Source organism: Octopus sinensis, linkage group LG1, assembly GCF_006345805.1.
Source record: "Octopus sinensis linkage group LG1, ASM634580v1, whole genome shotgun sequence".
Lineage (NCBI taxonomy): Eukaryota > Metazoa > Mollusca > Cephalopoda > Octopoda > Octopodidae > Octopus > Octopus sinensis.
This window is the reverse complement of record NC_042997.1, coordinates 36,605,787-36,633,225: the sequence shown is the minus strand read 5'-3', so window position 1 is coordinate 36,633,225 and position 27,439 is coordinate 36,605,787. Positions and strand designations below refer to the sequence as shown.

General features: G+C 34.5%; 1 long non-coding RNA gene across 1 annotated transcript in view; it reads right to left on the bottom strand.

Annotated features, from left to right (window-relative positions):
• LOC118766213 overlaps positions 1 to 5,921 on the bottom strand; it is a 15,808-nt gene extending 9,887 nt beyond the window's left edge. Inside the window, exons 1-2 of the long non-coding RNA XR_005002120.1 lie at positions 5,767 to 5,921; positions 2,352 to 2,357 (exon numbers count right to left, since the gene is read on the bottom strand). This is a non-coding gene — a long non-coding RNA (uncharacterized LOC118766213). The remainder of the gene's footprint in view (positions 1 to 2,351; positions 2,358 to 5,766) is intronic.
• Between the last annotated feature and the right edge of the window lie 21,518 nt (positions 5,922 to 27,439).

Here is a 27,439-nt window from a genome sequence, read left to right as displayed (position 1 = left end):
GAGAGAAGGGAAAAATTGCAGTGGGTAGGATGCATTAAATAAATGGGTTTTTTTGAATCTTACAAATTGAGATGAGTCAGTAGTTAGCCAAAAAATTAGGGTAACCGGGCTGGAAACAAGCTAGCAGATGGTTAATGAATTATAAGATATGGAAAGAGGAAAGATGGAACTCGACAATAAAGACGGTATTAGATGTGAAACCTGATAAAATAGCAAAAGAAACATCAATGAATAATGGAGAGGTAATTAAGAAAGAGAAATGCGGAAAATGTCAGAGGCATTAATTCTTGTATGGCATCGAGGGTATATGAAGTCGTTAAAAAAGCAATGAGCTGAAGGTACATTTTAATTTAGATAGAAAAAACAGTGGGAATTGTATACAGAAATAATGATTAAGAAAGGTACTAGAAGGATAAATAATAGAGCATATAGTGAATATGTGAAGTTAATAAAGTAGATTCAAGCAGTGAGGGAACAAGGATAAGGAAAACAAGACAAGCTGAGAAAAAAATCTAGAAAGGTAATTCTTGAAAATACAGCAACACGAAAATAGGTCTTTTGCACTCTACATCGGGTGATTAGAAATCGATAAAACGAGCTAATTCCCATTAAAGAAAATTGGCCCAACGTTTTACCTGAGAGTGTAGACGAAGATAATGACTAGAATAAGACAAGAAATAAGGTAAATTGTGAAGACGTGCGGCAACATGAAAAAAAGGAAATTCAAGAGGAAATAGAATTCTGGTATGAAATATGCTTTTATGGTATGCACACACACACACACACACACACATACGCACGGGCACACGGGCACGCATAACCACACAACAACACACAAGCTGCACACTTATGAACACACTCATATATGTGTATATTTATGTTCAACCCAACATTTTTTCCAATTTCCATCAACAATACGCACATATATCCCAATTGTTCTGGTCAGGAATTAAAGACCGATTGATAAATAGTTATACAAAAGAAATCCAAGATACAGAGAGAAAGATAGAGAGTAAAATATAATTGTGATGATGGGAATAGAGAATGAGTATGTGTATTCGTAAATATATATTATATGCGTGTATATATATATATATATATATATATATTATTATTATTATTATTATTATTATTACTAGGCCACTGGTAATAATAATCTATGTTATTACCTTTTTGATTATATATATATATATATATATATGCAGGGTGGGGAAGCAAAATTTACAATGTTTTGAGGCAGGGTTTGAAAGACCAATTAGTTTATTGAAAGTCATGAGAATTCATTTGCCACAAGAAAATGTTTTTATTCTGTCCTTCTTCTTTCTCAGTAATTGCCATCACATGCTTCCTGAAACTTGCACAAGTGTTCCTCAAATATTCGGGAGACAACTTTTCCGATTCTTCTTTAATAGTATCTTTAAGATATTGCTGTGTGACGTTGTATTGGTAGCATGTTGTAAAATACCCCAAATAGCATAATCCAGAGGGTTTAGATCTGGGCTAGAAGGCGGCCATAAACATGATTCTCAAAAATTGCTCAAGTTGGATTTGCAGAAATCTTGTATTTTTCTAGCTGTGTTGGCTGGAGCACCATCCTGTTTCCATACCTAATTACCATCTGGTTAGTTTGCTTTAAGCCATGGCAATACCTGGTATCTCAGAGTCTTGTAGTAAGTACTAACATTGATCTTTTCATCAGATTTGTAGAATTGTATAGGCATTTTCTTTCCATCGGAAGCCTTAATACCAAAAGCCATAACTTGAACAGTTATCGATCTTGTGATAAATCTGTCATTTCTGCGGTTCAGAACAGCATCGACAGTGAAGATCTTTTCATATGAAAAGTTCGTTACAGTGGAGGACTTTTTCTTGAACCATGTAATAATTTTCTTGCACCTTTCCAGTCTCTTTTCCTTCATAGCTGTTGTCAACAAGTGTTTTGGTGTTCTTGTGTAAGATTTTAACCTCAAATCATATTTTACTGCATTTCTAATGGTCTTGTTTTCTACCTCAAGTTCAATTGCCATTTTTCTCATGGATTTGGTTGGATCCTTTAGGATTTTAGATTTGAGAGCTTTAATAAAAGCTTTGGTACTTTTTTTGTTGATTCCTCCTCTTCCAGACTTCGTAAAATTTTGCTCATAGTCATTCTATTCTTTACGTTATAAACAGTCTTTATGGACACTCCAACTATTCTTGAAATCTCCTTTGGTGTGACGAGTGCATTCAGCAAATCACACACTCCTTGGCGTTTGCTTTGCTGATTACTCATATGGGCAAACGTTTCTGAAAAGATAAGGATAATAGTGTTAGGTATGATTATGAGATCAATATCTGCTAGATGTTAAAACAATTGACTTAGTGCCTGCTGAGAAAAGACAACTTAACGTTCATTGTAAATTTTGCTTCCCCACCCTGTATATATATATATGTGTGTTTTTGTGTGTGTGTGTGTGTGTGCGTGCGCGTGTGTGCGTGTGTGTGTGCGTGTGTGTGTGTGCCTATGTGTCTGTATATATGTGTGTGCGTGAGTGTGTAATTAAATGCAGCAAAAATATCACAAAAACTGTTACTCAGAGTTTCAGTTTCCCGTTCGTCGGACAGTTGTATTTCGAATGGAGCAAAAATATGAAATTAGTTCAATAGAGACACATTTGAAAATGGTTTTGTTTTATTCGCCCTTTCAACTAATGGTCTTTTCAATGACCGGTTCTATGCAATAACAAATTGCGGTATGAAATCATCTTATAAATATCGAAGAAAAGCTTAAATCACAAATACCTTATAAAGAACTTGTATACTCAGGGTAAATAATTAGCTGTAAAATATTAATCAATTTATACATTAAAACTATCAGTTTAAATTTGACTTTATACGTTATAATTATTTTGCATTGCTGTGCTAATGAATATTTCGACATTACTTTTAAGAAACCCTTCAACTGTTTTACCGTTTTAAGCTTAAGCTTAAGTTTAAAATTGCTTTTTTTAAAACGGATATAACTTTCAATGTATGAATTGATTAATGTTTTACAGCTAATTACTTACCCTAGGTATTCAGGTTCTTTATCAGCTATTTTTATTAAGATTTTCTTTGATTTTTATAAGATGATTTTATACCTATTTCTTTATTACCAACAAGGGGCTAAACACAGAGGGTAAAAACAAGGACAGACATAGGTATTAAGTCGATTACATCGACCCCAGTGCGTAACTGGTACTTAATTTATCGACCCCGAAAGGATGACAGGCAGAGTCGACCTCTGTGGAATTTGAACTCACAACATAACGCAGACGAAATACCGCTAAGCATTTCGCCCGGCGTGCTAACGTTTCTGCCAGCTCGCCGCCTTATATGATTTTATATCGCAGTTTGTTATTGCATGCAACAGGTTATCGAAAAGACCGTTAGTTGAAAGGACCAAGGAAACAAAACCATTTTCAAATGTGTGACTGAACTAATTGTATATTCTTGCTTACAACCTTATTTTTGTTCCTTTCTAAACAAAACTGTCCAACGAACGAGAACGTGAAACTCTGAGTAACAGCTTCTGTGATATTGTTGCTGTTTTTTTTAAATAAAGCGTGTGACTCTACTTCTGGTATTCGAGTACGATTTTTTCCACATTGATTCGCATTTATGTGCTCACTCTGGTATATATATATAATACTCTGTCTGTGTGTCTGTGTCCTCAATGCATACACGAACCTCTGGATCAATCTGTACCATACTTGATGTACATGAATAATTTGACCTTTGAAAGAATTATACGGTCTTGATTTTGATTTTCTTTTTAGTAAAGATAAATAATATTGCTCCATATATAAGGATTCACTTCTTCAAATCGTTTTCTGAACTTCCTGTCTTTGGCGTCTTGACGAAGTAAATAAGTTTCAATGTCCTGCATTTGACGTCCTAACCAGCTATTTGCCCATACATTTATGTACACCGCATCACAATTGTGACCATTTCTGATAAAGTATTTCAAAAGGTACTTACATGGGAGAAAAGAAATGCTATGCGGAGATAGACTCCTTTTTCTTGATTTTCCAATGCATATTTCGGACATTTTTGGAACAAGTCAACTTATTAACACTTGATATTCAGATGTGACGATTTCAGATAAAAAAAGAATTTCTAAAGGTACTTTCATTGCTTATATTCTTCGCCGGCGGCATAACTACAGATTTCTGCATCCCCACCACCAATTTGGATGATCATCACATTCGGAAAAATGGATATTTTTAATGAAATTTTCTACGAATATGTGTTATATCATATATATTCTGAATATTTAATATTTTGATGAAAAATTGTTTCAGGCGGAGGTGGTAGAGGATTTTCGGAAAATTCACTGGAGTCCATTTCAACTCGTCTTAAATTTCTGGAAAATGGATATCGTTTAATGAAATTGGCTATAAATACATCTCCAACTATGTACATTCCGAGCATGTAGGAATTTTTAGAGAAAATAATTGGGTGTTATTTTAGAGAACTGTTTCCCATTAGGGGGTATTTCGGAACAAATCCTCCATATTTGTTTCTTTTTCTCAGTTTTGTGCGTTTCTGCATCCGTAGATATCTACCGAAGCAACAGGCAATGAAGGCAAATGAATTGTGTGTGTGTATGTGTATTGAATTTCAAAAGGTGAGAAAAATTCCTAAGGATATATACTCCTTTTTCTTGATTTTTCAATACATATTTCGGACATTTTTGGAACAAGTCATCTTATTAACACTTGATATTCAGTTGTGACGATTTCAGATAAATAAAAAAAAAAATTCTAAAAGTACTTTCATTTTGATATATTGTTCTCCGGCGCTAAAACTATAGATTTCTCCCTCGCTCCATCTCCACCGACTTTCAATGGATATATTTTAATTGAATTATCTACGGATATTTCTCCACTCCTCCCCTTTTCCATTTTCCCCGAAATTTTACAGCTAGGGTTGAGGGTTATATACGGTTGCACAAACGCACAAAACAGATAAAATGAAGCAAATATGGACGACGTGTTCCGAAACACTCCCGATTGAGATAAAGTTTTCAAAAATAACTCCCAATTGTTTTTTCCAAACATCCTATATGCTCGGAATGTACATAGTTCGAGGTATATATGTAGACAATTTAATTACAAAAGATGAATTGAATTGGATTCCGATGAAATTTCCGAAAACTCTCCCGACCTCCTCTAAAACTCTTCCCTTTCCCCCAAAATTTTGTATATTCGGAATATATATGATATAACATATATTCATAGAAAATTTAATGAAAAAATATCCAATTTTTCTGTAAGTTATAATCATCTAAATTCGGTGGACAGAAGTCTGTAGTTATGCCTTCTCCGGCGTTCTATTTGCATAAGATGTGAGTGAGTGTGCGATAAAAAAAAATCCACACGGAGATTTCATTTAATTGATGAATTGTCAATAAATCTGTTTCATATACATGACATACATTGTTTGGTGAAAATATTTGCCCCAGGTGAATGTGTACTTTCGTTATGTCAATGCACATATCTCAAGGACAGTCTCTCAAGGTTGTTGGACTTCACCTTGCTTCACCTTGCTTCTCTCATGGACAATTGCATGTAGGATTTTGGCGAGTTGTAACTCCTTAAAATTTTTTCATTTATACAACAATTAATGGATGCACTCAAAACATCATATATTTAGAAGCTCTAGAAAATTAAACTGAGATTGATTTCTGGATTTGCTTCAAAACATTTGTTTATACTGACGTCATCTGATAGAATTTTTGTTAACTGTACTTATTAACAGCAGAGGAGCGCCCACAGGCTGGTCCTTCTCAAATTTATGCATTTTCAGGTTCAACGTGTTTCAAATAAGTACTGACAATTGAAGATGATTGCAAAGACAAAGAACTACCTCATGTTTTAAACAATTTTAACAGTGAGTACATTGGAGAAAATATGCTATTGACCTCAGCTAATAAATGTTGAGGACAGCATAATTTATGTTTCATTCTACTTAGAGATTTAAAAGGCATACTTAAATTTTATCATATTCAATAAAGTCGGAAATGCCGGGTTATTAACGTATAAAGTTGGTATCTCAGCTATTAGGGCGAAAGACCTGCGTTGTCTATGTTTCATGTTAGAGATCTAAAAGACACTTTAGAATTTCAATATTTTATTCAGCCGGGGAAATGCTGGGTATTTCTGCTAGTGTATGTATGTATGTATGTATGTATGTATGTATGTATATATATATATATATATATATGTATATATATATATATATATATATATATATATATTGGATTGGACTTCATATTTCATGGCGCACTACTTCCAAGTTAATAGCCGAAATTTTTTTTTTTTAATTCGTGCTTATTCCATCGCCGACTAAAACGGTTCTCCTAATACTTGGTGTCAAGAGGTCGTGAAAAATCACGAAGCTATATTCACACACGCTCATATATATGTCGACGTATATGTAACAATGCATGTATATGTATATATGTATGCATGTACGTATGTATGTATGTATGCATATATATATATATATATATATATATAGGGAGAGTTTACGAAAAAAAAAGACGAAGACAGGTGGTGTACAAAACAAACAGATGTATTAATATAACGCTCAGTAATAGAAACAAGTCTTTTACGTTTCGAGCCTACGCTCCTCTACAGAAAGGGACACAGAAAAAAGAGGGAGAGAAACAAGGAGAGAAAAAATGTGTTTAGTGGCTAACGATCTATCATGGCAACATATAGGTGCAGGCGTGGCTGTGTGGTAAGTAGCGTCCTTCTCAACCCCTTTTTTTCAGGTCCAGTCCCACTGCGTGGCACTTTGGCCAAGTGTTTTCTACTATAGCCTCGGGCCAACCAAAATCTTGTGGTTGCATTTGGTAGACGGAAACTGGAAGAAGCCCGTCGTATATATGCATGCGTGGGGGTGTTGTGTTTGTGTGTCTATGTTTGTCTCCCTCCCCCCAACATCGCTTCAGAACCGATGGTGGTGTGCTTACCGAGTGGTTAGGCAAAAGAGACCGATAAAATAAATACTAAACTTGCAATGAATAAATCCTGGGGTCGATTTGTTCGACTAGAGGCGGTACTCCAGCATATATATATATATATATATATATATTGCTTGTATAGTTATATTGTTATATATGTAATTGTTTAGAGGTTGGATTATTCGTCTACTCATTTGACTGGAAGCGAGCTTAAGTGAATGCAGTAATATAAAGCTCATTATATTCGTTAATACCATTACTAGGTTTGTTACGTATCACTTTGTCTCTGTTTCCTTCCCAGCTCTTATATTTTAATGAATCATTTGTATGATTGTGACTTGTGTTTCTAGGGCTTCACAACATTTCCATTTACCCCATGCAACAGAGCTTATCTTATTAAACACCATCTTCATCTAACTTGAATCTTGGTGAAAACTTGTAATTCTAATCACTGCTAGTCATGTCATCATTGCTCTTAAATCTATGTTCGCTGTTGTTAAAAGTTTTCGCTTTATTTCCTTTATTTATATTTATATTCACACTTAGGTAAATAGTCCTATTTAATCATTAAATGTCTTCCCACCAAACACATTGGATCAATTATTTAATATGTTGTGCTAAATCTGTGCTACCCTCTTCGCTATTTATACAATTTATGTTTCATAGTCGTATAGAATTCTTTATATAAAACATGGTTATATTTCAGATATATTCTAAACAGCTCAGCATAATTTGCAGGAATCAATATGGTTGCAATAAATAATTCCATGACTGAGTAAGAATCCATGTTAAATAGATGTGAATCATTTAATTTCGCGTTGATAAATGAATTGCAGGACCCGGTGAATCTTCCTTCCGGCATTTAACGATGTCGTATTGCATTTTAAGTTCACATCCGTTCCGCATCGTGAAAACCACTACCACTCTAAAAATAGTACATATTCACCAAAATATATTACGGCGTAAATAATAAATATTACCCATTTTTCTGTCGATATATCTTGTATAAACACTATTCGGCCTTTCTCTGTACCTGAGGAACTAGACATATCCTCTGATTTCGCTGCCGAAGATGGCCGACGTGTCAACGCTGGAGCTATCTAGTGCTGGTTTCACATGCTAAAATAGCATTTATATATCCTTCAAATCACATTGCTGTTCTGTCATTTAAATTAAAGTGTACATTGAGTAATGTAGTTTGCAAAACGAAGCAACTAGATTAGTGAATATTGGATGGCCTTTGATATTATTTATTCTCATTCAGGTCTGAGTGAGTGTTAAACAACGATAACAAATGACCTCATATGCTGTTTGACTGGAACCGCAGCTACATCTGTTGCAAAGATTGCAAAAATATTAACAACTGTAATGATAAAGGCGACAAATATTTCAATAACAACAACGTCAATAGCAATATGAGTAAAAGTACTTATGCCACTTCTCATGAGAAAAGCCACAAGTCTAACGACATATTGTATTGATGCTTTCAGGTAGAGTAGCTGCATTAGCTGTTTCTGAAGGAGCAGCATCTAGCACAGCAGAGGCAATAATAGAACCGCAATATCTTAGCGACTGCAGCCACAGACTCATACAAAAGCAAACTATAGCAACATCCGCAGCAGGAAAGAAGTCAGTAGGGAACTTGCAGCAACACATTAAATGTGTGCTGGGGAGGCAAGTACGATAAACACTGAATGTAATACACATGAAGCAGTGATTGGATTATTTAAAAACGACTTGAGAAGGAAGTGGCAAAAGAAATTACAGTAGTTCATCAAAGAAAATTATATTAGCCGAAGTATAATATCCTTTCTTTCTGGAACCAGATCCGAGATTCATGCTTTTCTTTATTGAAATGTAATTGTCATGTGATTAATGTAACTCTCTATACATTAAATTCTTTGTACGAAGAAGCAAGCAATCGAGGAGACTAAGCATAATTGTTTGTATATATGTATGTATGTATATATGTATATATGTATGTATGTATATATGTATGTATGTATGTATGTATGTATGTATGTATATATGTATGTATGTAAATATATTTTTTCTTATTATAGCTCGTAAGTAGCGTTGAACCTCAATAAACAAATATTATAGTGGAAGATGAAATTCACTTAAATCAAAGCAGAAAAAGTTCCTTTCGAATGACAACCTTTAATATTTACTTGCGTTCGGTACAAAAGCGTTGATATATTGAATTTAGGAATAAATTGATCTCAACAAATAAGAGAACCAGAAAAGGAACTTTATACAACGAGGTGCTATGAGATATTGGAACGTTTATTGCAAATGCTCATAATCATCTATAGTACAATGAGAGTAGAGTTTTTCAATGAAGATGCACACACGTGAATTGCATAGAAAATTATTTCATACCTGTCGTAACACTTTATTAAAAGAACCTCTTTTCAGTGAGTGTGATGTCGTTGTAAGGTTTATGTCTTGCAACATTATTGGTCGTCTTCTACAAAAGTAACATCAAGTATACGATTATATCTGGTAACTAATCATTACATTTTCTTGCAGAGACCTAACCAGATTTGATCAGGTGCCTCGATAATTATATTCTGTGCTAAATACGAGTGGTTTCCGTGTTCAAATAGTTCATTCACTTTCGTCACTGAATTCATGATTTTGAGATTTTGGGATTTTTACTGATGACGAGCGAGTCTTGCTTTGTCCACATCTGCCGAAATTCCATACAAGATGTCCAATATATTTCAGCGGTTTTCACATGTAGGTGTCAAGAAAAACATTTGCCCTCTAGACAATTACAAACTGACCAACTGAATCTAGGTCTACACATGATATTTGTATAATGGTCCTACTATACATTTCAAATACGTACGAGGTGGATCACTGAGGTCTCAACTACTACTACGTCTGTGCCTTTCGCACTAGAGATGTCTTTGATATACTCATTCTCACATCTTTGTGTGATAAAATTAATGCAATATTTGAAACGTTTCCGGGTCTACCTAACTACACAGTCTTCTATAATGAGAATCCCGGTAAAAAGGAATGCCTCTCCTGAGTCAGTTTACCATTAAAAATCACATAGACGGATGACATCAATATTTCTGCTTTCTTAGGAATGTTTAGGCCATGCATAAGAATGTTGTCTATCGTATTCTACACACATGTGGTTAAACACAATTTCGCAATATCCATAATATAGTTATAGCTTTACTATCCTTACACCTTAAATGTGTCAAAAATTTTGTGCATCCATTTGTACAATAGTTTATGTAACTATTATGCCCTTAGGAGTTTTCTTGCTGGGGCCAATTTTGCAATTTTCTAGATGCAGATATTCAGATTAGCCACTGAATATTAAAGGAAGTCTCAGAATTCAAAAACTATCATATTTCCTTTTTATGCCTACATAAGTCATTTTGATAACTTTGAGCAGCAGATTAGAGATTTTCAGAATTTGTCTTTTTTAATTTTGATATGTTTCTAATTTCTTAAGAAAAATATTATGGATCATGCCTGTTCCCCATTTTCAATTTATTCACTCACCTTTTCAGCAAATGTAATGAATTTTCATACAGACCATTCATGCCTTCAGAAAGATCAAATTGTTTTGGCTGAGTGTGCCACTGTTGCACCAAATTATGTTTCACTTCTTAATTCCTTTTGCAAAAAATGTAATAATAAAAGGGAATAAAGTAAGGATTACGACAAATGCTTCAATAAATCGAATTTACTTTTCCGCAAGAATTCAGCAATGTGACCTACGGAAACTTAGCATGTATTTTCACGCTACTATATAACGGATTTCGACTGCTGTCCTCCGCGTTTGCTTTTAATTTTAGCTCTTCTCTGGTCGTGTAAGCACTCGTTATAACAAACAATGTTTACTGTAGCATAATTCTCCTGATAATGTTCTGTATTGTTTCTGGTTTATATCTGTCACAAGAAAGAACTTCTGAAGAATTTTGTCTGTGGATAGTTGAGCACAATACATTGGTATTTAATACCCATCTCCTATTCTCGTATATATGTTCCATTTAAGCAAAACAATGGCAACTGTTTAATTTCAAAAGTATTTTGATCGTGCAACTCTTTTATTTATCATGAGACACATCATGTAACAAATGTCATAAAAATTGTTGTCCATAATTTTGTAGGAGGAATCATGACGGATGATCATATTTTTCTATTTCTACATATCTTTTAGGATGTTTCAACACATGAATCGTGTTTCAGACAAGTTGAATATTATCAACAAAACTAGTCATCCAGAACGTCCGAGCTGCTTGATGATGCTTGAAGTTTTGCGGGTGTTTTGAATTTCACAATCCATTCGTAGAAAGTCTGTTGTGTAGAAAAAAAAATACATATACTGCTCAATATATATATTTGAGAAACACACGATGGATTTCGGCTTTTCACCGTATTGAAACCAGAACATTGTATTTTGATGTTCTTTAGAGCAAATTAAAAGGAAAGCTGCCTCAGTTAACATGCTGCAAACAACTTAATTGACATTTCAGTCAGAGGACGCATCAAGTTGTGTACACACAGCTACTACTCCTCCCATGAAAACCATACATCGTCATTAGCGATAAACATTGACTCAAACTGATATATATTATCGGTGCATCTGTGTGTGTGTGTGTGATCATCTGTTTGCGAATAAGTAGATGTGAGAAATTATTTATGCCATTGCATTTTAAATTGTGCATGATCTAATTGAGCGGTCATGATTATTATTGTTATTCCTACAGAATAATGGACATTTTTTGTGTATTTACGTTGCAATATTTCATCACTGCTTGGCATCTCTAAACAAGGTTCCCCTGCGAATGTCGTGAAGCGTAAAGGAAAAAAAAATTAACATGTGTAATTCTTTACAGATGAAGAGTAACTGTAGAAGAAACCATCAAAATCTTGGTAAAAGAGGCACAAAATTACATAAAGAATATACTGAAAAACATAATGCAATGACCCATAAATCAAACCACGCAAGCAATCAATTCTCAATTCAATGAGGCAAATATGATTCTGCTTAATAAAAGTAAACAAACAACGCATGAATATCAACTGAAAGCAAACATCTAACGAATGTTTTATTAACAATATGTTTATATTCTCGAAATTCTGCCATCATTATATATCTATGTTTATGTAAGCATTTGTGTAGGTGCGTATAGTCATATGTGTGTATATTTGCGTCTGCGTGTGTGTATGTGTGAGTGAGCACGAATGGCTCTATTTCAATTACAATGATGAGATTCAGTTTTCAGACGGCTCAAGCACCTGCTCCTGAAATGAATATGCACATGTTTGAATGCTGTTAAACCCACTTACAGTAACTTTACAGTCAGTATAACACAACGTGTAGCCAGGTTGTTATTTGAAGTGCAGATTTAATCCATCCACCGGTACACTTCTCTTGTAACTACATTTAAACAAAAGTTATGGGCAGATCCACGGCTATATAGACTTACATTTATCCAAGAAGGCATGCAACATCTATGTGTTATGTTCGACTTGTTTGAGGGTCACTACCTTCAAGATTGTTTAATCTAATGAATAGATTACAGCACTTAAGAACTGTGTAGTTAAGAGCATGTTCATAAATACAAAGAAAATATGAGAACAAGATGTTTAAGCTTCTACTTTCATTTTCTAATTCTTAATTTCGAATATTTAATATTTGCTAAGATGGACGTACACATCAAAAATAATAATATTTTATAAAAGTCGTTTAATGTAACATATATAAAAATACTTATGCTCTGCAATTAAAGGAAAAAATTTTAAAGACCTTCATTTTAGGAAGATTCTATTGAAGCCAGGCTCAATGGAATCTCCTGCACTTGAACCTTATTTTTTCTTCCTCCTGGTCCTGTACTCCAGCCTGGATTATGGCCCTTCTTTCCTTGATAGTCCTCTTCGCCTACCGTTGGAAATTGAAACAGAGACCTTGCAATCCTGTGCAAGTAATTCCAATGATGTCGCGTAGCTTCCGTATGCTCCCAGCCTGTGTGACTCTCGTGATGGCCACACACTTTCGCTCGAATCTTGTTGTGATACCTGCGTGTCTGACACGTTCAACCCGCGTAATCCTGTACATCGTTACACCTCTGCATTTTGCAACACTGAATTCCTCCTCCACGGATAAAAGACAGAGTTGGAGCTGTCCAGATCTTATATACATGCATATTGATGTGAAGCTTAGAGGTACACCTAGACACACTGTGAATTCTTTTTTACCTTCCCCTCTAGTTTTCCTATCATGTTTTGGAATCACACACACACTGCATATAATATTGAGTGTATGGAAACTATCTACATGAAACCAACTTAAGGCGGTGAGCAAGACAGGGAAAATGCTTAGCGGCATTTCGTGTAGTTTTACGTTTTAACTTCAAACTACACCACAGTTGACTTTGCACTTCATCATTTCAAAGACGATAAAATAAATACCCGTTGGACAATGGGGTGGGTAAAGCCGACTTATCCTTCCTCGGAAATTGCTGGAGTTGTGGCAAAATTTGATACTGATCTGAAAACAATTTAAATGAGACGTTCTAACCGCAACACCACAAGAGCAGGACTTTATTTAAAGCGTAGTATAAATGTTCTTTTTAGCGACAAACACACGCTGCATGTAGGAGCATGTATGCTAGCAATATTCACGGGTGTCTTTCACATATGAAATCAAGTTCCCAGCGGAATACTCATCCCTCACAACCATATTTATCCACAATTGGTACTTATCAGGGTTAAAGTATTTTAGCATGAGAACTGCAAACTTCTACAGAACAACTCCTCTTATCCCAATGCTGGACTTAATGGGAAGACACTTGAAAATATATTCCAAATGTCAGCAACACTTTAAACACTAAGAGATATATTTCAATATTGCTAATATGAAATCCTCTATCGAGGTTTGATAATCTAACTGGACGTTATATTTTGAGTAGTTTACATCCATTTGCTTTCGAAATCTGAGGAAGCGGTAGATGTACAAGGATTCTGTCAAATATGTAACAAAAAAAAAAGAAGTAATTTAAAATTCAATTTTCGTGTACATTTTAGTAGAAGAAAAGTCCTGGTCGTACTCACACACTCACACATAAATAGACGCAGACATATATACACACATGCATTTCTACGCTGGAATAGACACACACACATAATGATTATTGATATATATATATATATTATATATATTCGTGGAGGCGCAATGGCACAGTGGTTAGGGCAGCGGACTCGCGATCGTAGGATCGCGGTTTCGATTCCCAGACCGGGCGTTGTGAGTGTTTATTGAGCGAAAACGCCTAAAAAGCTCCACGAGGCTCCGGCAGGGGGTGGTGATCCCTGCTGTACCCTTTCACCACAACTTTCTCTCACTCTTACTTCCTGTTTCTGTTGTACCTGTATTTCAAAGGGCCGGCCTTGTCACTCTCTGTGTCACGCTGAATATCCCAGAGAACTACGTTAAGGGTACACGTGTCTGTGGAGTGCTCAGCCACTTACACGTTAATTTCACGAGCAGGCTGTTACGTTGATCGGATCAACCGGAACCCTCGTCGTCGTAACCGACAGAGTGCTTCAATATATATTCGTAGATCGACTTTGAGTACTACTGGTAACGTATCACCAAATACAACCTGTTGCGCAGTCGGGCAGTAGGTAATTAAACCAATAACATTAAGAGACCTGCTACGTGAATAGATTGCGTTTGCCCATGCCGTATTGCAAGAGAAAGTAGACCAATCCATTGCGGATAAACTTCCAAAAATCCTATGACCTACTTGCGCTATTTGCCGACGACGAAAGTTCCTATCGTAAGACTTGGAAAATTAATATAACCTAGGTGATGGAGATCTCTAATACAAAAGCCTAGATTCAGTTCTTTTATTTAGTTTGTGGCGAACATTTCTCTCTACTTCCTGCTATTGACATTTCCAAACGCGTGTCTGGTTCTACAAAAGTCTTCGCCACCGAAAACAGAATACAATGTCCGCTTTGTAGGTAGTTTAATAGTCAAACAGCTGACTACTGGACCGTGATGCGGCGATTTCAACTGAAGTCTCAGTTATGTATTTGTATGTATGTATGTGTTTATGTGTGTGCAAGTGTATGTATGTGTGTGTATGTATGTGTGTGCGCACGTGCGTGTGTATGAAAGTATTTAATGGGAACGGTCGGTGGAGATACATAAAACACACATACTGTTGACTTCATTCTTAAACTATCATTATTCTATGGTATTATATATTCTCAGATACTACACTTCACTGCATTTGTAAATTGCATGTTAGATCTTATGGTTGTGGCTAGGCTTTCTTGAAATTATACTTTATTTTATGTTCGTGTCTCTCCTTCTTTCCTTCTCGCCCGCAATATTTCTCCTTTCCGTTTTGCTAGACTAAAGTGTCGGATGTATTTTCTTTCATCTTTTACATTGATGTTGCATTCTATATGAAACTTCTTAGCAAACTGTAAGATAAAATTTGTAGAAGCCAAGAGATTAAGACTTGTAAAGATATATTAGATAATACATGGTGGGATCGATTTTGAAACACCATGCGCTACAGTTAACTTTGAGGAGACAGGTTTCTGCAACATCAGTATTCTATAAAATCCAGCCAACCTACCTGACACTATACAAGCCAAAGTGTCAATCTTCAATTTCTACCTTTAAATCCGTGTCTCTCTCCTCCAAATTCAATTCAGCATAGTAATGGATTTGCCGTTTTAGTGGTTATTTTTCTACTAAATACTGATGCTATTGTAGAATTTGAAGCCAACTTTGATCGAGCAGACAAATGAATCGAAAGACATTTCCAGCCATGACTATCACGTCTGTTATTCAGCCATACTGTTCATAAAATGACACAATGTAATACGCTCTTAATGAGATTTAACACGTTAATTCTTTTCATTCGATAACACGTTTAGTCAATGCAGTTTTATCGCAAGAATTCGAGACGTTTCTACAGATATTTTCCTTCAATTCACAGATTTCATCAGCGCTTGCGCAGATAAAGATACATATCACGGAATGACAAAATAAGCAGAAGAAGGGGAGACACGTGGAACAGAGAGTTTAAATATACCATTGTACTGCTCACCTGGCTCTTCCAGTGATATAGTGTAACACTAAGTTTATGGACGATTAAGAACTATACGTGAAGTAAAAAAAACATACAAATAGGTCTAGATATTATCAATAGAAACAATGCAGTAACACACACGCTTATACACAAACACATACACATACACACGCACATGGTCGCAGTCAAAATGACTGAAACAAGTAAAAGATGAAAGTAAAAGACTGATGATATCTAGATATGTCAAGACGCACACCTTAGTTGCTAGGGTATTAGATTCATGATCGGAAGCTAACTTGATTCCTGGACGAGGCGGTCCGTCCTGTTCTTGAGCGAAAGACTTCCTCTCACACTGCTTAAGTCCACTCAACAGGCGAAATATGTAGCCCTCCTGCGTTCCATCAGGCGTGGAAAGAGAGAGTGGGGAATTCGTGAGAGAGAGAGAGAGAGAGAGAGAGATCCGTTATGTGCAAAGGAAGATGTATTTGTTTACAAGAGTGTACCTTCCATAATTCAGATATTTCAAGGAAAGCAGAGCTAACCCCAGCACTCTTTGTGAGATAATACCTCTCATAGGCATCAGTGTTAGAAATACACATATACATCAGTAGCAGCAGATGGTATTCCAGCAGATGTAGTGGATTTACTAATTGCGCACATCTGCTTCCTTGGATTCCGTGAGTCTACTTATCATTGCATGCTAGAACAAAATCTACAGTCACTCGTATAGAAGAAACAGTGATTAAAAAAAACAAACAAACAATCGTTGATGTTGCAATTAGCCGTTAATTCAGCGTTCCGTGATGTCCGCATTAAATGTATTTTGAGTTGATTCAGCAATTGTTACATTTAACGAACTATTTCCAGTCGTTTTACATCAGTATAACATACCAACTAAAATATGTGAAAATAAGTCGTTATATATAAGTCGGAACTAAGGTACTCGATAATGTGTAAGGTATGAAGAAGTGTTGTAAAATAGAAAGGTTTTACAGTACTGGAATCTAGATAAGAATATATCCAACGGAATTTGTAGCAGCTACGGTGTAGAAAACGATAAATATTTATAATATGGCATTAAAATTTAAAAGACTACGTGAAAATGAATTTATTAGGATAAATGCGAAAACATTTATTATTGTTAGGACATTTTAAATTGGATCCAAATACCATAGTATGAAATAAGGAATGAAACAAATTACGAGTAACACATTTCTATAAAATTTTGCTAAAATTCGGAACAATTCTGGCCTGTACACATAAATAATCGTTTGACATACAGATGGTTAAGCAGCAGATGTGATGAGATTAAATAACGTAATACTAAACTTAAAGAAACCTAATAAACTGATAGTTTAATCCAGATAATAATAATAACTGGAATTTCGAAAAAATGTTTAAGCAATGAAAGGAATGTATTAAAGGATTCAATCAATACTAATCCAATTCTAGAATATATTTCATTCTTGAAATATTATTTCAAATTGCGAAAAGCTATAAAGATTATGATAGCAATGCTTAAGATAAGCATGAACTTGATATTAACTACAAGGAATATCACGGTGAAATTGTTTTATATCAGGAGGAAAACAACATAATATGATAACATCAAACACTAGTTCAAATAAACTAATATATTAAATAAGGGAATGTGAGGTTTAAATAAATTCTTGCTCTTGTGAAAATATAAATGCATAAGCATTAACGTTTTTAAACACGCTTTGATTTTATTCAGTCTAGAGAATTAAATTTCATATAAACTTAATGTGCGTACTGGGCAAGCCATTATGTTGTTAGTGCAAGTTTTTTTAGCTCATGTTGACATGTGTTTAAGTGAGTTCAGTACTCGTTCTCCGTCCACGCGTGGGTCGTTTTCACTGTAACATCATTGCCATTTTGCATGAAAATTCACGTTGTTTCACATTAATTGCCATCATCAGGGTTTATATCCGTGCACAATTTCTTCTAATCCAGTTTCTAAACGAGATTGTCCATAAATTTCATGAATGAATCAATGACTAAAACTTAAGGTAATTGAGGTCAAGTTGTTGCTGAATTTTATGTAGTGTAACTGAGTAATTCTTTAGCCACAAAGTTTTCTTCAGATTGTAAAGTGATGGTGCATATACAATTATTATACTAATTATTCTGTGACAAGAGAGTACTTTTCACGTAATTAAGAGAGACGTCATTACTGTTGTGGGAATGAATTTTAAATGGGAGTTTAATAGTTTTAAGTCTTTAGTTTTTTTTTTCGTATTTATAATTTGGGAGGAAATATTTGATATGATATTGAAAAACAAAACGATAATTTGTGGCTTTATGTATATATATATATATATATATATATATAAATCCCACGCTATATTGTACCAAGATATGCGATCCATTAATAAGTCTTATTGTTTTTTCTATTGTTATCATTTAAATCTTTATCCTACCTGCTCCTGATGATTATTTCTTTTTAAGACGGGGATGTGTCATTAATATATGTTTTTGTTTTCTTTAAAAGAATAATCAATGAGATTAATAATCTAAAAATACGATTTGAGATAGATCCTTCATGACGCTGTGGCTTTCAATGATTGATTGATTGATTGTAGTTTCAGCTCACGAGTTGTGGCCATGCTGGGGCACCGCCATTTAATGTCTAATTTGTAAATACAATGAATCTCAATTACAGAGTTATTAATGTAATTGTTAAAAATTGTCCATAGAAATTGTTATAACTACGAAGTTGACAACTTTAAGAATAGTTTCATTATTAATGAAGAAAACATATATTCTAGATAACAAGGCTTTTCTTATTGAGATTTGGATATCAAAATTACAATCCGAGAATATCGCTGGCGTTGCTTTCGAGTTTTTGCATAGATCTTCCAGTGTTTGATATAGTTTCTCTCTTTCTGTTCTCAATACAAGATTTTAATTGCCATTGTACAAATTGAACTGGAAGGATAGAATTATAGATTCAAAATAGCGATAGTCTTATTCGGACCTTTTCCCTTTGAACAGCAGATCGAGAAGTTAAGTTTTTGCAACTAAATACTTTCAAATTTCGTATACTGGTAGAATGTGTCATATTAAACATCTTTTACTCTTAGCATTGTTGAGAAAAGTTTCTACTTTCAAAGTTATTTCGTGTTCAATTTGTCGTATTTCTGTAATTTCAACCAATCAATGACGTGATTTCAGCTGAATAAAATTACTGCTCGATCAGCAACAAATTGCGGCGGTGTATATTTCGTTTGTCACTGTTCTTTATGACATATTTCATGTCAGTTACGTTTGTATGAATAAACGAGTGTATTTGAAGCATGTTTACTTCAGGACACCGCTATAATCGTTCCTGCATATCTACTGCTTTTAGGTTTCGTTTCCTGTTTATCAGCTACTATTTTCGGAAAGACTTTTCTGCCCACTACCTTTCCCCCTCCAATTTCTTCCTTTTTCACTTTTTTCTGTAATCCTAACTCTAAAACACCAACCCTGACCCTAACCCCAATACCCTAACTCAAACCCTAATCCTAAAATCCTAACCTTAAAACGCTAAACCTAACCCTAACCATAAAACCTTAAAGCTAAAACCAGTATAAACGCACGAACGATGTCACAAATAACAGTGACAATCGAAATATACACCACCGATAGTTCTTGTTGACAAATGTTTTATATGACACATTCTACCAGAGTCCGAAGTTTGAAGGTGTTTAGTTACAAAAAAAAAAAATTAATTAAATGCCGTTCAAAGGGAAAAGATCCTTTAATTCAAATACAAATGCTAGAACTTTGTGCATAGAAATAATGTAATACAAATATTTAATATTTCAAAGTGGTAGGGGTGATTTCTGCTTGAATTTTGATATGGAAGAATCTCATGTCATATATTTTTCTTGATATTTTAAAGTATTTAATGAAAGGAGGGTAGGTTTAACTAAAATCATGGTGTTTAATCATAAAATACGTTTATATGATAGCAATGTATATCTGATGTTATGAATGCTGAGTTCATGGGTAATGTCTTTTACAAGAGTGTCGGCTTCATTTAAAATGGTATTTTTGATACACATTGAAGATAGGATTGGAAAGAAATCTGAGATATTTTTACCTGGATAGGATTCAAAATTTAATATAATTCATAAGCTTGCGTGGTTATATTCTAGGAGCTAAACTATATGGCAGAAAATGCAGTGTATCGACAATACAGAAAGAAAAACGGTCCATGTTATTCTAAAACATAATGAAGACATAAAATTATCTATGTTTAAAGTAAAGAGATGCAATATATACCATATCTACCAATAATGCTAATACTATTACTCTCATCTCGATAAATTATTGTTTCTTTTGTCTACTTCGGTAGCTTTTTTTCTTCTTCTTCCATGTTATCAATGTAAACATGTTTACTGTTTTTCTGTTTCAATCAACGGCAGGCATATCTATTGTACATTATTTACTATATTAGTCACTCAGAATGTGACGGATTAGCAGAGTTAGAAGCACGTAGCAATAATGTATACCAAAGGATAATATTATCACCATTTATATGTAAATGTATGCAATTTCAAATTTGCCTTTCCCATTCCTGTATTTCCCAAAATATATTATCAACGAACTTTAAGGCGGCGATCGATCTGGCAGAAGCGTTAGCGCGCCGGGCGAAATGCTTAGGAAATTCCGCCTAGGTCGACTCGTTTTTTCATCCTTTCGTGGTCGATAAACTAAGTACCAGTTACGCACTGGGGTCGATGCAATCGACTTAATCCCTTTGTCTGTTCTTGTTTGTCCCTCTATGTTTAGCCCCTTGTGGGCAATAAAGAAATAAGAAGCGTTAGCACGCCGGGCGAAATGCTTAGCCGTATTTCGTCTACCGCTACGTACTGAGTTCAAATTCCGCCTGGGTCGACTTTGCCTTTCATCCTTTCGGGGTCGCTTAAATAAGTACCAGTTACGCACTGGGGTCGATGTAATCGACTTAATCCGTTTGTCTGTTCTTGTTTGTCTTCTTTGTTTTTAGCCCCATGTGGATATTTCGTCTGTCTTTATGCACTGAGTTCAAATACCACCGTGGTCGACTTTGCCTTTCATCTTTTTAGGGTCTATAAATTAAGTACCAGTTGCGTACTGGGGTCGATCTAATCGACTGGCCCTCTCCCCAGAAAATTCGGGTTTTGTGCCTAGAGTAGAAAAAAATCGTTAGCACGCTGGACGAAATGCTTAGCGGTATTTAGCCCGTCGCTACGTTCTGAGTTAAAATTCCGCCCAGATCGACCTCGCCTTTTATTATTTCGGGATTGATAAGTTAAGTATCAGTTGCGTACTGGGCTACATCTAATCGACTTTCCACCTCCCCGAAATTCCAGTCCTTGTGGCGATAGTAGAAAGGATATCAACGAACTTTATTGCTACCCAAATGTTGTCGCCTTATACTTTTTTTTAGTTAATCAAAGGAAAAAATGCAGCTAAAAATAAGTTTTACACCCTACTTCATTATGAGGGGTGTGCCATTGAATCATACATAAACACATATCAAATTATGTTGGGGTCTCGAAGAATCACGTGTAACTCTCCATAGCCTCATCCCCTTCAACGTTAATCTTTTAGTCGTTAAGAATTATCAATCATTAGCTCATAGTATATCAGATGTTTGGACCGAATTTATCAGCACTTGAGGTGTATGCATATATATATGTTTTCCCACTTAATTTTTAGAGAAATATTCTTGCACATTTTGGTTATTTTGTCTTTGTAGAATGTCTGCGTAATTTTAGTTAAATTAAATATATTAGGCCGTACATGTTCGTGTAATCACATTAAACAACGTATAATGAAAATAGACTGAACTAATTTAGATGTTCAAACTAATTTGTTATCTTAGTCTAACAGGAATCTTATTGCCATTTAAATAGCAATCATGACAATTATCTCGCAAATGTAAATGAGTACATTTTCATTTATATTCTATTATATAGTATAGTAAGAGCGGAGAAACAAAGTTCTTCATGCTTCTCATTCAGTCTATAATGATATATTGGGTCATCCCGTTCAAAATGCGGTTTTTTCAATTGCATGAACTAAGAGTCGGAGAGGAACGGGATAAGCTACCTGCATCAACTCCCTATGAAAGCGAGTAGTAATTTTACTTTGTCCTTATTCTTAGTTCAAGTTTTAAAGAGTGCAATTCGATTTTAACAGTTACTTTTTCAAAGATATAGTGAAAGTGAGAAAGGAACATGCTCGTTATATTTTGTAACGGAAAGTGCGAGGACTATTGATGCAGTATATGGAGATCGGACAATAAGTGTAAGCCAGTGTCAACGGTGGTTCCGGAAATTCCAAGCCGGAAACTACAGCCTAGAAGACGAATCTCCTGCAAACTCTGGTGGAACAAAATACCAGTGAAATGTGGAGAAACGAGCAAAGAAGCTTGGATTTAGTAATTCAACCATTCATTGACACATGCGTGCCATCAGGAAAGTCAGCAAATTGAATCAATGTGTCTCTCATAAACTTTCGAGTTTAATTGCGCGTAGAGAGTGAATGTGTGCTCTTCTCACGAATGTAACTTTTTTGGACTGAATTGTGACTGGTGACAAGCACCAACGTCAGTGAGTAGAGGAAGGAGAAACACCGGCACCTCATGCTAAGGAAGGTATTCAGAAACCGAACATGTTGTTATCTGTTTGGTGCGATATGAAAGGTTTCGCAGACTTTGAACTTTTAAGCCCAAACCAAACGATAACAGAGGAGATCAACTGTGAGCAGCTTGAGTGGCGCAAGTTTGCGCAAGAAGAAAAACGACTCTCTTTGGTTTCAAGACGAAAAGTGTTCTTGCATCGGGATAATGCTTGGCCACATACAGCGAGGATGACAGTCCAAGAGCTGGAGTAGTTTGAATGGGAAACGATGCAACTATAATCGCCAGGCATCGCCGGACTGATTATCGTTTATTCTGAAGTCTTCAAAATCATTTGGACGGAAAAATCTGAATTACGTAGACGAGTTCAGAACAGTACTGGAGGAGTGTCTTTTTGTCACAGATAAATGTATTTTGGAAGAGGGGCCTTTTAAATCTATTAGATACATGGAAAATCATTGTAGAAAATGAAGGAGACTATATTTTAGACTAAAAAAGAACTGTGTTAATATTAATTTTGAAAAATAAAAGTATAAAAAAACACATTATTTATGGGATGACTTAGTATATATAATGGACAGGTTTCTACTGTCGGTCTCTGTTTGATTGGCTTACTTATGTTCATGCTTTTGTTAACGCTTATTAACTCTTATTAACTATTATTATCTCTTTTATTAACTCTCACGGTTCTATTTCTTCTGTGAATATGGTGGCCTGGCAGTATCGTTAGCCATGTCGTGATTTCCTTTCATCGCTTTCGCGTACCATGAAATATGAACCAGAGAATTACTGGGGTCGATTTAATCGACTAGACCCCTCCCACATAATTTCGGGTGTTGTGCCTGTAGTAAAAACAAGTATTATTTCTCTTACATTGGGCAAAATGCTTAACTTCATTTCGACCGTCTTTACGTCCAGAGTTCAAACTTCGACAATTACTTCGTGCCATTCACCATTTTGCGTTCGATAAAATAAGTCTCAGTTAGTGACCGAAATTTATGTAATCCGCTTATTCCATCTCCCGAAATTACTTGCTTAGCAGCAAAGTTTGAAACGGATATTGTTTCTTCTCTCAAGGCGGCGAGCACCAAAAATCGTTACTGCTCCCAGAAAAAAAAATATTAGCAGTAATTCTTCCGACTTTACGTCCCGAATTCAAGTGCCGTCCGGAACGTCTTAGATCCTTTCAGTGACGATAAAATAAATACCAGTTTAACACTGGGGTCGTTGTTACCGACTTACAACCTACCTCGGAATTGTTGGTTTTGTGCTAAAATTTGAAACCATTATCATACCTTCTCTACAATATCCTTTCGTTTGTCAGTTTACACTTTATACCTTTTAAATCTATCATCTTATTTCTCTGGTCCATTCTTGAGTTATAATAGCTGTGTTTCAATTTCTTATCTGTCACTGGCGCTGTAAAATAATATAAGCTCCAGTCAATGTAGTATTTTTTTCTGTAATTATGGATGTTAAATGTCCAAAAATTGAGATATGTGTTTCGCTTTTTTTATTCTATATATATTATTCCTAATATCTGCTTTCGATACTATATATTCTCTACATCTTAAAATTCTGTATTCACTTCACTTATTTTTTTAAAAATCTCACACATTCTATACATCAATAACTATAATTCCTTATGTTCTTCCGCTATTTCTATATACTTACCTGCTTCCCAAATGTTCATTTCTAAGAAAATAACCGCGTGTATCTAAGTTTCTAAGCATGTTTCATTGCATGTGCCTATGTCTCATTATTCCCCTATGAGTTTAAATGGGTGAATCACAAGAATTCAAAATTTAACACAACACCATATTTCAGCACCTCATTTTATGTACTATATTCAAATCACGACGATCTTGACTTCACATCCATCTATGTGCATTCGAAATATTGAGCAGTAGTCAAAGGCAAGGATAAATTTCATAGCCTATACCACAATAAATAGATAAATAAATGGTCATGTTCGAACGTAATCTATTAATAATCATCAATATTCCCCTCGCACTTATTCCTGCATTCCTTTTCCAAAACACATTATTTATCTCTGATACATTATCTCTTAACTAACGCATTTATATATTATGGTGTAAATGTGCACGTTGCAAACGCGCGCACACACACAAACACGCACATATATGCATATATATATGTGTGTGTGTGTGTGTGCATATAAATATACGTATTCATCTATCAATCTGTATCGTTCACTTCCTCTCTATCCCCCCCTCTGTCGTTATATATTCATATATATATATATATATATATAAAGTATATTGTCGTTATATATATATATATAATGTATTTTGAATATATAGGATTTATATATATATATAATTATCTATCTATCTATCTATCTATCTATCGATCCATCTATCTATCTATCTATCTATCTATCTATCTATCTATCTATCTATCTATCTATCTATCTATCTATCTATCTATCTAGCTATAACCCCCCCCACACATATATATATATAATCTTTTCCCACCTTCCATATATCCCCACTACATAGCTTTTATATCTCATTATTTTCTTTTAACTCATATTTCCTTTTCTTATCTCAAATCTTCTACTTTCGATACGATGTCTCTTTCCCTTTATTATTCATGTTTTCAATACTTTTACTAAATTTCTCTTCTATCCGCCTTCTCCAACAATGATTTCTTCCCCCGTTCTATCGAACAACTCTCACACACTGCAAATGTACTCTCACTATCTCTCTATATTTTTTCTCCTTCTGTATCTCACACGACACCTCTCTATATAACCACTCTCATTCTCTATCTCTCCATCACGCTCTTCACATAATTCTTTTCGATCTCTTCCATACCCACATGATAGTAAACATCCGGAGTCAAACTACCATACTGGATGTTAGATTAGTGCGTAGATGTGTATCGTTGTGAGTACACATGCATATACTGTACAGATGCTTGCATATAATTACTTAAATCCATATATGAATGCACGTGTAATACTATTTATCTTGCTACTATATTAATGTGTATTTATTTGCCTACCTGATTTTATTTCGTGTCTTTTAATGAATTTTTTCCCATTTTCTGGTTCCCAGTCATATTAGCGCGAAAAGTCCGCTGTCATATCTCTCCATCTCTTCAAGAACTTCGCTCACGTATTTTGGATATTTATGATATATGTACACACAGTCAGAGTGAGTGTGTGCATGCAAGATGTGATTTTGCGTGTATATAAGAGTTGGCATCATATGTGATATCTTATACATGTATTATTGAAAGTGAGAATTTGCGTTGTGCACAAGTGTATGCTACGATATGGAAATTATATCTGTGTGTGTGTTATAAAAATGCGTTTGCATGTATGGGTATTGAAGCGCGTTTGGTTTCTATACATGCTACTGTGCAATATACACCGATACACATACCATTCGAAGTGAAAGATATATATATATATATATATATATATATACATAAATGTATACACACATACACATATACATACCTGCAATTGTATACATATTCATATTTACATTTATATAACTGTGTATATACACACAGACAGACACATAGACACACCTGCATACATTTATAGTTATAGATATAGAACATTTTATATATATATATATATATATATATTTAAATGTAAATGTGAAAATGTTCTATAAACCCATTTGTTTCCATAAAATGGAACAAAAATTATTTCTTGCCCTAAGTATATATATATAACATTAACTTATTATCTGGAATATTTGGTAGTTTTTTAAAGGTATCGGTACTTCAATCATGCCGGTGTTAGGTCGTTTTCACCCTTAAACCCTCAATATAATTATAGTCATATGTATATTATTAATTTAATACATAAATTGCCTGTAATTTTTTATAGCATGCTGACTACATGATAAAAATCATGAACGTGATTTTTATCCTTATATTCTATTATGAATTAATATATATATATATATTATATATATATATATATATATATATGTATATACATATATGTGTGTGTATATGTATGTATGCATATATGTAAATGAATATGTAAATAGATAGATAGACAGATACACGTGTTTGTATGAGTGTGTGTTCATGTATGTTTTGTTTATGACCGAATTTATGAATAAATATAAGTTTCTAAGGGAATTGTATTTTTATATCTAAGCGTCAGTTTTATATCAGTTATGTTTATATTAAAGTTCTCACTGACGTAGTGTTAAGTTTTCGTTTCTTCGGACGACAGAGAGATTTAGTTTGCCCATAATAATCCATTAAATTTACTTTCGTAGAAATTACAGTCTCTTAATTGTATATTCTTCACTGTTTTCTAGATATTGTGTGTCTCATTGTCTCATCTGACAGAATCTCGAGAAATGATGTATTTATTATTGAGGTGATTTTCTAATTGGCATCAAGCATCACTTGAATGCTGATTTAATGCCACAATTATCAATCTTCCTTTTGTAAATTCTTCAACTCTAATTCACTTTATGAAATTGTTTTTAGTTTCCTAATTGGGAGCTATGTGCGGATGGTAGTAGTTGTGTTCTATTTAACAAGTAATACACCCGCAGAAGATAATCAACAGTATACGCACAATTATACACCGTCTCAAAGAAAAACGACCACCACAACAAATGCATACAGAAACGCGTAAATATAAATATCTGTATATATATATATATATGTGAGTGTGTGTGCGTGTGTGTGTCCGAGTGTATGCATATATATAAATATGTGTAT